The 12,825-nt window shown below is 49.4% G+C and overlaps 2 long non-coding RNA genes across 3 annotated transcripts in view; one reads left to right on the top strand and one right to left on the bottom strand.

Moving 5' to 3' along the window:
- Positions 1-383: 383 nt before the first annotated feature.
- LOC149523464 (uncharacterized) lies at positions 384-5,807 on the top strand. Its single transcript, XR_016347035.1, has 3 exons — positions 384-1,945; positions 3,961-4,098; positions 4,641-5,807. It is a non-coding gene; the product is annotated as an uncharacterized LOC149523464 (long non-coding RNA).
- Positions 5,808-6,943: 1,136 nt separating this feature from the next.
- The window catches only part of LOC142818850 (uncharacterized), a 182,069-nt gene continuing 176,187 nt past the window's right edge, over positions 6,944-12,825 (bottom strand). Inside the window, exons 3-4 of one of the 2 annotated variants that reach the window (XR_012896523.2) lie at positions 12,102-12,277; positions 6,944-7,599 (exon numbers count right to left, since the gene is read on the bottom strand). This is a non-coding gene — a long non-coding RNA (uncharacterized LOC142818850). Of the gene's footprint in view, positions 7,600-11,985; positions 12,278-12,825 lie in introns of those variants that run through there. The other variant, XR_012896522.2, reaches the window with a different exon arrangement.

The raw sequence follows: 12,825 nt of genomic DNA, 5'->3' as shown, positions 1-12,825 counted from the left end.
ACCAGGCTTTCAGACAGCCGAAGGTGCACTCCACCTGGTTGTGGGCCCGGTTGAGGTGGTCGTTGAACCGTGCCCGGTCATGGTCTGTCCGCCCCGCGTAGGGCTGCATCAACCAGGGCAGCAGGGGGTAGGCCACGTCCCCCACAATACATGTGGGCATGGGCACGTCCCCAGCAGTAAATTCCCGCTGGGGGAAGTGCCTGACTCCAGCCTGCCAAACAGGCCGGAGTGTTGGATAATTCGGGCATCGTGTGCCCTGCCAGACCAGTCCACATAAATGTCCATGAAGTGGCCACGGTGGTCCACAAGGGCCTGGAGCACAATGGAGAAGTACCCCTTGCGGTTTATTAAATGGGCTGCTCAATGCTCCGGGGCACGGACGGGGATGTGAGTTGCATCCAGGGCTCCCCCGCAATTGGGGAACCTCAGGACAGCAAAGCCAGCCACCGTAGCCTCCACGTCCTGCAGTCAGATGACTCGCTGGAGCAGGACGTCATTGATGGCATGGACGACCTGCAGAAGTGTGCACAGAAACACAGGGGAATGCATCACATAAGGCAGGGTGAGTGCATGCTCCCTTGGGGGGTTCCCACCCTCCCGTGATGCCCTCTGTCTTCACATATACCAGGGCCCCCTCGCTCCATGGGCCACCTCCCGCCACCAGCAGGCCTGGAGTCTTGCCTGCCCCTGGGCATGGAGTGCAGCACCTCACACACACACACACCCCCGGACTTACCTGCATGACGATGGCACCAACAGTCGATCTGCCCATCACGAACTGGTGTGCCACCGATCAGTAGCTGTCTAGGTGGCCAGCTTCCATATGGCAATGGTGACCCTCTTGTCCACTGGGATGGGTGCCCGCAGCCGGGTGGTGCTTCTCTGGAGCGCAGGGGCGAGCCAGGCACGTAGCTCCAGGAACGTCCGCTTTCGCATCCAAAAGTTCCGGAGCCATTGCTGGTCATCCCATTGCCCCAGGACCAGCTGGTCCAACCAGTCAGTACTGGTGTCCAGTCTCCACAAGGGCCTCTCCACGGTGGGGTGGGGATGCCACAGGGATGCCACCGCCTCCCTGGTGAGGGAGTCCAGAGCGACCTGCGCCTCAAGGTCCTGGACGACGAGTGCAGCAGCATGGAGCAGCAGTTGCAGGCACTCCAAAATGGCCGGAAGGGGCCAGAGCAGGCACAAGGCCACCCCTGGCTCCATGGCACAACAAAAGCGGTGACGGCAAAAAAATCAGCAAATGGCACTAAGGCACAAGCTATGGTGTCCAACAAGGCAGAGGACAACCACAACTAGGACTGCTACGGCTGTCAGTCCCTGCAAGAGGTACTAAAGCACGCAGCAGGAGAGAAACGGCTGTCCAGGGAGATCCCTTTAAGCACGTGTCTCAAAGGAGCCCCCGCCCCCGCCCCCGCCCCCGGAAAGGGCTAGTGCCCTTCTGCCCTCTACAAAGTGGTTCCAGGCTCCTGCTTTTGCTCAAGAGCATCCTGCCAATGTAGACACTCTCTTGCGCAAAAGCGCATCGCTCTGACAATGAGTCCCGGCCAATGTAGACGCTCTCTTGGGCAACTACTTTAACGCAAGAACTCTTGCGCTAAAGAGTTTTTGCGCAAGATCGCACCAATGTAGTTGTAGCCTAGGTGTGGGGATTACACAACCACACATCAGCTATGAATACACTAATTTAATTCCTACCAGGTAAATGGGAAGAAGTTCCTTATTTTATTATTACTTTTTAAAATGTTGAGATCCATTGAAATAGAAGTCGGGCTGTTTTTAAGTGTCTTGTTTTTCAAAGGTTCAAGCTACTAGGCTACAAGAATGGAGCTCCAGCTGTGAAGACAGAGGATCTGGAACAGGCATCTCATCAGGAATATGGGGTCTATACTGGTGTGCTTTGATCAAGCATGCCATTGGCTGGATTTCCAGAACTACTCATCAGGTCAGCTATACCACCCTGTAATCTGATGCCCCATTGATCTTGATGGATTCCTTTTCCAGAAACAGAATATAAACGTCACAAATTATGTTGGGCTCCCAAGTTCAGTATTTCATTGAATTAATCTTTCACATTTAAAGCAACCATTCAAAATGGTAAAAACTAGATGCCGAGTGTGTGGAAGGAGAAATAGACTAGCATGGGATTTGAGGTAGTGCCTTCTGTACTAAATGGATCAGTGCAGTTAAGTGCACTGAATACACAGGCAAACACATCGACCATGTATGTGTTCAGCAGCAGCTTCCGGGCAGCCTTGGACTTTAGGATGGTGATGTCCCGAGAGGGAATGAGGACAAGGATGCTGGGATTTATTTCCTGGTTTTCACTTCCCCCGGGCAGATACCCCATGCAACCCTGCTGACAGTGAAGGGCAAAGGAGGCAGCTACCCCAGGGCTCAGAGATTCTTAAGGGCCTGGGGCTCCCAGCTACTGCCACTACTGCAGCAGCAGTGGCACCCGAAGCCCCAGACCCTTTACATTGCTGCCAGAGCTCCAGGCAGCTCTAAGGGCCGAGGAGGGGGACAACACGGTGCACTCTGGGTGGTGCCGAGGGCTGGTAGCCCTGGTGCCACCCCTTCTGCCCAAGGCCCTGCCCCTACTGGGAGTGCAGAGCCAGCCCCCCCATCAGTCCTCTGCCCCCATGTCATGTCATAGAATGCAGCACTGATGCCCCATTACCACCTTGCAGGCTCAGAGCTGTGCCAAGTTTTCATGTATTCAAATGGTGGTTAGCTCTTTGCCAGCAATAATTGGTTTTTGTGGAGAGTTTATACAATGGAACCACAAAATAGTTTTAATTTGATGACACTGGTGGGAAAAAAACATTTGTCTCTCTCTAGGGAGTTTGAGCTCTAAGGCTTGGCAGAAGATTTAAAACTCAGGCGCTGGGGGCAAAGGCAAAAAGATTCTTCACTGCAGCCTCCTATTCATTATTATCATAATTTGTATTCCAGTATTCCGATCAGTGATCAAAGCCCCATTGTGCTAGATACTGTGCAGGCAGTAATAGAAAACAGCCCATGCTCCAGAGGACTTGCAATTTAGGGCCCTGACCCTGCAAAGATTTAAGTACATACTTAATCTTAAGTATGCTGTATCAATGGGCAGGGCCCACCAAATTCACAGCCCATTTTGCTCAATTTCATGACCATGAGATTTTAAAAATAGTAAATGTCATGTTTCCAGCTATTTAAATCTAAAATTTCATGGTGTTCTAACTGTGGGAGTCCTGACCCAAAAAGAAGTTGTGGGGGAGCTGCAAAGTTATTGCAGGGGGTGGGAGTTGTGTTACTGTTGCCCTTATTTTTGTGCTGCTGCTGGCAGCAGTGCTACCTTCAGAACTGTGCAGCTGGCGTGTGGTGGCTGCTGGCCAGGAGCCCAGCTCTGAAGATAAAGTCACTGACATAAGAATGGCCATACAGGGTCAGATAAAAGGTCCATCTAGCTCAGCATCCTGTCTTCTGACAATGGCCAATGCCAGGTGCTTCAGAGGGAACGAACAGAACAGGTGACTATCAAGAGATCCATCTCCTGTTGCCCATTCCCAGCTTGTGACAAACAGAGGCTAGGGACACCATTCCTGCCCATCCTGGCTAATAGCCACTGATGGACCTGTCCTCCATAAATGTATCTTTTTTTTTGAACCCTGTTAAACACCTGGCCTTCACAACATCCTCTGGGAAGGATCTCCACAGGTTAATTGTGAGTTGTATGAAAAAATGCTTCCTTTGTTTTAAATCGGCTACCTATTAATTTTATTTGGTGACCCCACCCTAATTCTTGTGTTATGGGAGCGAGTAAATCACTTTTCCTTATTTACTTTCTCCACACCAGCCATAATTTTATAGACCTCTATCAAGATCTCTTCCGAAAAAAGCTTCTTGCGCGAGAAGCATGAAGTCGCCTTAGTCTCCTCTTTTCAAAGCTGAAAATTCCCACTCTTTTTAATTTCTCTTCAGATGGCAGCCGATCCAAGCCCATTTTTGGTGCCCTTTTCTCAACTTTTTCCAATGCCAAGATATCTGTTTTGAGACAAGGCGACCACACCTGCACGCAGTATTCAAGATGTGGGCGTACCATGGATTTATATAGAAGCAGTAAGTTATTCTCCGTCTTATTCTCTTCCTTTTTTTAGTCCACGAAAGCTTATGCTCCAATAAATCTGTTAGTCTATAAGGTGCCACAGGACTTCTCGTTGTTCTTGTAGATTCAGACTAACACGGCTACCTCTGTGATACTTATCCCTTTCTTAATTATTCCTAACATTCTGTTTGCTTTGTAGCCTGCTGCTGCACATTGGTTCCTGATGGCTGGGGAGGGGAGGGGGAGAAAAAAGGCCCTTGATAGCCAGAGGGAGGAAGGCTGAGGGGAGGGAAAACTCCCCTGGCAGCCAGGAAGGTGGTTGGCGGGAGAGAGAAAATGCCCCTGTCAGATGGGTGTGTGTGTGGGGGGGTGGCAACTGGGGGGAGAGGAACTACCTCTGGTGGCCAGGGAAGTTGCGGAGGGAGGAGGAGAGGAACTACTTCTGGCAGCAGTGGTGGGGCTGGGAGGAAAGAAAATGCCCATGCCAGATAGGGCCCCCTGCCCTGAGCCCCTCCTCACCCCTCAACCCTCACTCTTGCTCTCTCTCTTGTTCCAGCCTCCTGCACTCCGATGCACATTCCCAGGGATCTGCCCAGACTCCTGCACCCCCCACACCAGCAGCCCCTTGCCCTGAAGGACCCAGGCAACACCGGGTAAGTCTGCTATAAAATACATGATGCCACCAGGCAATCAGCCTCTGATAGAAATTACACAATCTCTCCTCACTCCTCCATCACAGGCCTGTAGGAAGATGGCATCTGTGTGAACACGACAAAGCCCAACAGTCAAGGTACTGTGCTGGCTGGTAGCCATGTGATGGAGCTGAATGAATAATACTGAACAATAGAGTTCATTATTGTCAATTCTAACACGTGAAACACCATAAATCAAAGCACACCGAGATTATATGAACAACACTTTTGTTAAAATCAGAGCATAATAGCAGCTTAGTTCTTTCAAATACCAAGACTGAGGCCTGGGATACCCTAGAAAATTATGTTGGTTGTGAAAAATCCACACCTCTGAGTGCTGGTGGTAAGTCAACCTAAAACTCCAGCTAAATAGTGCTAGGTTGATGGAAGAAGTTTTCAGTCCCAGGAGCTACCATATCTGGATTACAGCTGCTGACAGGAGAAGCCCTGCTCTTGGCATAGGTAGTGTCAGCACTGACATGCCACAGCAGCACAGCTGACAACATCCATACTTAGGTCAGCCAAGCTGTGAATGCATCTTCACTTCAATTTGGCTCCACCAACCTAAGTGCCCCACAATGCCGATTTAAAAACACCACCCCCCTTAGTGGTGTAAAGTCACAGTCAATGCTGTCAGGCCAATGCAGTGACCATAGGTGCTGACTTGCCCTCCAGCTAGCATGTGTGTGACCCCAGCTCCACACCAGTCCCTGCCCCCATCCCGTCCCCACTCTGCCTCTTTCCCACTTCCTCCCTCAAGTGTCCCCCCTCCCTGCTCCTCTCCCTACCTCCTGGATGATTTCTTTATTTTTACTTATGCTGGATGAGGCAGGGGAGCAACAGGGGCTATGTCTACACTACAGGATTTTTGTGCAAGAAGCCTTTTTTGGAAGAGATCTTCCAAAAAAAAAAAAAAGTCTTGTGAAAGAACGCATTCACACACAAAAGCACATAAAAAAAGCGATGCACTTTTGCAAAAGAGAGTGTCCAGGTGGGCAGGAGGGGGGGCTGAAGCGGGGTCAGAGTTGTCAGGGGGCAGGGCCCTTGGGGAGGGGACATGGGCATTGCTAGGGAAGGGGATATGGGCATCACTTGGGAAGGGAGCAGAGGCATGGCATGGGGAGGAAGCAGAGGCATAGCAAGGGCTAGTTTCTCAGGCCCAGAACTGGCTCTGCATCATCTTCAGCTGCTCCATGAACGCCACCAACAACCCTGAATTGTTTCTTTCTAGGTCTTGCAATCTAGCCTCCATGCAATCATCATGTTCCCCAGGGCTCCTCTTGTGGCTCTGCAATTCCTTCAGAGTTGCGGATCCCGGTGCTTGCAAAGCTCATGACAGTGGTGCTGAGCAGTGCAGACTCCATGGCTACGTCTACATTGGCCCCTTTTCCGGAAGGGGCATGTTAATTTCAGAGGTCGTAATAGGGAAATCCGCGGGGGATTTAAATATCCCCCGCGGCATTTAAATAAAAATGTCTGCCGCTTTTTTCCGGCTTTTAGAAAAGCCGGAAAAGAGCGTCTACACTGGCCCCGATCCTCCGGAAAAAAGCCCTTTTCCGGAGGATCTTATTCCTACTTTGAATAAGATCCTCCGGAAAAGGGCTTTTTTTCCGGAGGATCGGGGCCAGTGTAGACGCTCTTTTCCGGCTTTTCTAAAAGCCGGAAAAAAGCGGCGGACATTTTTATTTAAATGCCGCGGGGGATATTTAAATCCCCCGCGGATTTCCCTATTACGACCTCTGAAATTAACATGCCCCTTCCGGAAAAGGGGCCAATGTAGACGAGCCCCATGTGTCTCCTCTCCAGCGATGGCAGACAGCAAGGAGGGACACATGGGTTTGTGGCATTTTGAAAAGGAGGCATGAAAATGATGCAGATGGAATTATGGGCAGGAGAAGACAGCATTCTGGGAAATTGACCCCATGCGCCCAGTCACTCCAGCACAACTCATTTCTACCCTAGCAAGATTACAAGAACTTCCCAAGAGACACTGGACTGGAAAGTGGTGAGTTGCACAACAGGGTACCTACCCATGGTGCACTGCACTCTGCATTGATGCAAGTGCTCTCGCAGAGGACATGCACTGCTGACACGAGGAGCCAAGTAAGCACACACACAAGCAATGTAATAACAGCAGTTATTTCATTGAATAGTGCAGCATGCGGGTCTCTACTATCCTGTGCTGGGACATCATACAACAGCCCCTCCCACTGTCTAAATGGCAGAAATATGGAACTCATTGAAAAAAATCTTAAATTAAATTGGCAATTTTTCCTTATAACTTGTGGATAAATACATTTGTTCTGATGCACTAAGGCAGGGGGGAGTGTTATCTGGTGGACTGAGTGCTGGCTCAGGGGGTCTGGGTCGATTTCCAGCTGTGCCAGTGAGCTGCTATATGATTCTGTGCAAACCACATCACCTCTAATTACCCTCCCACTTTGTCTGGCTTATGTATTTACATTGTAAACTCTTCAGGGGCAAACACTTTGTATGTGTATGTACAGCCCCAAGCACAGCTTGGACCTATGGATGCCATGGGAACAAAAAGACATAATCATTCAAGTAGCCATGTTGCTGTTTGGTAAGAGGGAAGCCACTCACTGATAAGTACAAGGAAAGAGCAAAGAGCTTAGTTGCTGAGTAGTTTGGTATGTTGGAAAAGGAAACTGGAAACAGCAGGTCTGGGCTCTGTTCCGGAAAGGGAATGTCTCCAGTGCGTACTCATGGTGAATGACAGCCAGGATCCCTGGGTTCTGCCAATATCTCACAATTTTATCCCTTTGGAAGCCAGTTCACTTCCCTTTGGCGCAATCTCTCCATCTGTAAAGAAAGGAGAACACCTTCACCAAGGTGGTGTGTGGCTTAACAAAATGTCTGTGGTCTCTGGGCAATCCTTACTCCTTTTTGTCCCACTTCTTGTTTTTGTTTCGATTGTGTGTGTGTGTGTGTGTGTTATTAATAGGAGGTTGAGAAAAGTGACTGCTCTGATTGCAAGTGGCATTTTATGCTCAGACTTCAATCTCTGCTTGCTAATATTCCACACTGTAACTTCTCCTAAACCTCTCTTTGCCAGCATCCGCAGTGGCCCCTACTGGCCAGGACTGGGAGCAGCACCGCTGGATTGCACCAGCAGGAAAGACAAATCCTTTCCCATTTTAGTCCCTTGCTTGTTGCAGTCTGTGTCCCATTTGCGAAGTGTGGCACTGGCATCATGTTGCATTGAGTCTCAAGGAAAGTCAGTTGTGATTCCAGGGCCTTTGCGTTCTCTTTTAACATCAGCCAAGTGCTTGTGATTACAAATTAATTTTAATTAAAACTGATTGAACAGGAGGACCAGGAGAGCCTTTAATAAAACCAGCCGTGTGCTGCTTTCAAAGAGAATGAAACAGAAGGAATTTTGGGGGTGTTGGGCACAATGTGTCTGACCACATCTGGCCATGTGACTAATGGGACAGGCTGGTGGTGACTAAGTGCCTACAAATAAATGATTGCAGCAAGGAAGTAGGGGAAAGGGAGAGGCAGTGCATGTGAGCCCCAGAGGGGAGGAGCAGCTCCATCCTTTGGGTGGGGGGAGGGGGAGATCTATCATCACTCTGTTGCAGACAGAGCATTCTGCTCCTGGGGAAGGAGAGACACTGGGCTCAACTCCTGGCCTGTAGCACATCATCTGACAAGGGAGCATTGGGCTGAGCGGGAGGTGGGAGGGGAAATCACCCACACTATTTTCTAGGGAGGATGTTTGCTCAGTCCCCGAAGAGATGGAGGTATGAGCCCTTTAGCTCTCAAACAACCTCCTTCAGCCGAACACAGCAGGCATGGATGGGTCTTTAAGGATGGAAGGAACAAAGGGGGAGAAATATGGAGGATTGAGAGGCAAATCAGGCAAATCTGAGGAGAGCTGAACAGCAGTGTTCCCTGTAAACTGAGTGCTTGGGCAGCCACCCAGGAGAGCTCCAAATGTCACCCAGCTGATTAGCAGAGCACCCAGAGTCAGCAGCATATGACTCTACTAGTGGTGCACATCTGCACATGCTTTGGTGCACATAAAATTTATTCTGCACATGGATGAAAAAAATTAGGGAACACTGGTTAGGACTGTCCTTTAGTTATAAGATTATGGATTAGGGGGTTGACAACTAGCCAGAGGGGCCAACAGGTCCTGGGGCAAGGTTGGGTGGGGCTGCTCTGTGCCCTTGGAAGGGGCAGAGTCGAGGGCAGTGTGTTCCCAATAACCTGCCAGTAAACACACCATCTTTTAGACTGCAGTCTCTTCTCACGCTTGCTGAGACTTGGGAGGTTAATTGGTGCTGCATGGACACTGAGCCAGATACAATCAGTACAGCTCAGAAGTGAGGCTGCCTAAACCACATGGTTGTGTCTACACTGGCATGAATTTCCGGAAATGCTTAAAACAGAATACTATTCCGTTTTCAGTTTTTCCGGAAAAGGAGCGTCTACATTGGCAGGCTGCTTTTCCGGAAAAGCCCTTTTTCCGGAAAAGCGTCTGTGGCCAATGTAGACGCGCTTTTCAGGAAAAGACTACTGGGCTGTCTACACTGGCCCTTTTCCGGAACAGTGTTCCGGAATAAGGACTTATGCCCGAGCGGGAGCAGAATAGTTTTTCCAAAATAGCGGCTGATTTTGTACAGTAGAGCATCGTTGCTTTTCCGGAAATTCAAGGGCCAGTGTAGACAGCTCGCAGCTTATTCCGGAAAAGCAGATGATTTTCCGGAATAAGTAGCCCAGTGTAGACACAGCCCATGGGTGTGAACTCAGTTGAGTTCATTGCTTGCTCTGATGTTACAAGAAAGGGGCTGATGAATCTATACTCAGAGTCATTGCACCAATAGGAAGAATCAGGGCAGTCACCCCAAACCTTCGGTGCCCCCACTCAACCATCCTATGGCTGGGAAGAACTGAGGAGTTATGGGGCCCTGGTACAGGGGTTAACTCCTCCCCCCCCACTCACCACACAGGTGGTGAGAGGTGGAGCAGTCCAGCAGCCTGTTCTGCCCTGCCCTGCCGCCCTTTCCTCTCCTGCCCCAGGGTTCTCTGATTCCTGCCATCTGCGGAGAAGTGAGGCTCAGAGGCCTAGGGGGGCAGGGCAGATCAGCCTGCCAGGCCTTTCTGGCTCCCACTGCCTGTGTGGTGAGTGGGGGAGAGCAGGTGATTCTTGCTAATGCCATCATGCCAGACCACCATGATCCCCTAGGCTGCATTGCTTGGGGAAGGGAATGAGGGGATGGAGTGGGAGTGGAGCAGGGATAGAGTTTGGGAGAAAGGTGGGATGGCAAGGGGTGCCCCGAGCATTATGCCTGGAGCACTGGGGAGGGGCTGCCCCAGGCCCTGCGCCCCCCTCAGGACAAACCTGTGTGCTGCTCTGTCATACTAGAGACATTGCAGCACGCCGATGGTCATAGCTTTGGAAATGCATCAGGGGTTGCCAGCTGGCAGTGCCTGTGATGTACTTGTGCAACATCAGCATAGGACATTACCCCTCAATTTCAGTGAGACTCTCCCTTAGACTTTTCACCCTGTAAGAAGTGGCTTTCTGGGGTGGATGGAGAATGATGCCAAAAATAATTTTGAGGAGGAGGAGCTTGGTTCTTATGTTTCCAAGTAAATAGAGATAAGATATATAGAAACTCCTCTGGCAGGGACATTAGCAAAGACTCAGCAAATTAGTTTTACACCAGAAAATCAACATGGAACAGAAACAAGGCGTTCAAAGCAAGGATTCGCTTTAACTAGGCAGAAAGCCGAAGCGATTTGACAAGAAATGGAGATGGTTCCAGAGGAGTTAATTCATTTCCCCTTATCTCCCCTTGGCAGGGGCTAGCTACTTAAAGACCACTTGATGTGAGCCTGCAGCGTCTTTCCCTCCCCGCCTTGCAGAAAACAAAAGTGAATACTGTCACAAACTAATTTAGTTTCCCAGGCGCCACTGAGAAATAACTGGGAATTCATCGCGGGTTTCTATGACACCCCTTCATTCTCCAGGATTCAGGATTACCTGATCTCACTCTCAGACCAAGCATACACTCAGACTTTTTGCCAGTATAATAATATCCGTTAGGGTTGTGATTTTATGACCTTTCTGTGTCAATAAAGGCCCTAGTGTAGCTGTAGTTTTACCACAATAAAAGTACTTTTACCAATGTTGTTTATTTTGCTCAGGGAACTGATACAAGCTGTATCCACAGAAGCTTCTTCTTCCTTGATATAAGCCTCATCCACACGATGGATTGCCAGGTTTTATGTCTCAGTACAGCTATGTCAGCAAGCAGCTTCCTAGCATAGGCCAGCCCTAAGAGGTTCTCTTCTCCCCACATAGCCTGACATTCCCAGCAGTTCCCTAGTGACAGTGGAATCACAGCAGGAGATATTTCACTCTGGCTATGTCTAGACTGCAGGCTTCTTTCAGAAGAAGCTTTTCCGGAAGAGATCTTCCAAAAAAATGTCTTCCAAAAGAGAGCAAAAGCGCATTGAAAAAGCGATCTGCTCTTTCAAAAGATAGCGTCCACACTGAATGGACGCTATCTCACATTTAAGCTGTGATTATTATGGACGGCGAGGCCACCAGAGCATCTGTGCTTTTTCCTCCTTCCTCTTCTTTCAAAAGAACTGCCTCCTCCCAGTCCACACAAAGAGCTCTTTCGGGAAAAGGCTTTCTTCCTCGTAGAAAGAGGTTTACCAATGTCGGCAAACTCCCTCTGTTCTTTTAATTTGTTTTTTGAAAGAACACGATAACAGATGTTTTTCTGAAAAAATGCAGTGTAGACATACCCTCTGTTGCCCAATGTCCTCAGTTCACCATTCTGAGGAAATTTTCTGTCAGGTCGCCCAGATCACAAGCGTCTTCCCCTCAGTTACCCTGGACCCAGGCATCCCCCTGCTGTATCCATGCTGCTGCCCGTTTCATCTCCCTGCTGGGTATTTTTGTCTGCCTCATGCTTGCCCTTTGCATTCCATTCGGAGGCTACTCATACTCTGAACATGACATGTTCTGCCTGATGCAGGACAGTTTGTTTCCCTTAGGATCACAGAAGTCAGAGACTGGAAGTCCTATTAAAACATTCTCTTCTGTCAGATGCTCCCCATCATGTGATGGCCTGCGATCTTATCCGCTGCACGGTGTGCCAAGTCCTGGCGACAGCCCTTCCAGATTCCCAGCCAAGACTTTGGAACAACTGGAGAAGAGCCTGGCCCTGATAAACTGTTTATACTGATCCTCATGCATGCTAGGATAGGAGTGCTGCAGCTTCCAGTTTGCACCCAGTGCTTTGATATGTGTTCCCAATAACCCCTCCCGATAAACGTACCAGCTTACTCTCTGCTCTGGACTCTTCAGGGCAACCTTTTTTCTCTGTTCCATCTGTTCGACTGCAGTCTCTTCAGAGAGGAGATTAGTTCCATTGGAGAGTCTTTTCTGGCACTCAGTACATCACCGGCTCTAGATAAATGATGACCACAGCCTGGGACACAACCTAGAGCAGTCCTAGGGAAAGCACGGCATGGGTTATCATTTAGAAAGATGTGGCACATTTTGCTACAGGCACGATAGACAGTGGATAGAAGGATAGACAGTGACCTGCATTATCACTTTAGTTGTTGCCATCTGCTCTGGAGGGAAGGTGACCAGATTTCCCATTAGTGAAGGATTGTCTCAAAATTAGGGAACAATTTTTGTAGAAACGCTTTGTAGAGAAGCCTATTACTCTCCACTCCCACCCCGATTGTTCATGCTTGCTAACTGGTCACCCTCTGTGGGGGCAGCCTATTGGATGGTCAGCTTTTCACAGCTCAGGGTATCTTCTTCACCAGAAACATAGGTAGAGTGTGGACCAAGTACACTGGCGTTTTGGAACAACAGCGGAAAAGTGGTACACTGAACACAAACCTATTCATATGGTCTGAGTGAATGCTGGGACCTTTCCTCAGCTGGCATTGGGGATTGTGCCTGCCAGAGGCCAAGCAAGGTTAATGCAGGCTTTCTTGGCAGAAGAGACAGATCCTTCTCCAAAAGCAAGTCCATTTATGCAGTAC

This window comes from Pelodiscus sinensis, chromosome 17 (genome assembly GCF_052426305.1).
Source record: "Pelodiscus sinensis isolate ZL-2025 chromosome 17, ASM5242630v1, whole genome shotgun sequence".
NCBI lineage: Eukaryota > Metazoa > Chordata > Testudines > Trionychidae > Pelodiscus > Pelodiscus sinensis.
This window is presented reverse-complemented; position numbering and strand designations above follow the sequence as displayed.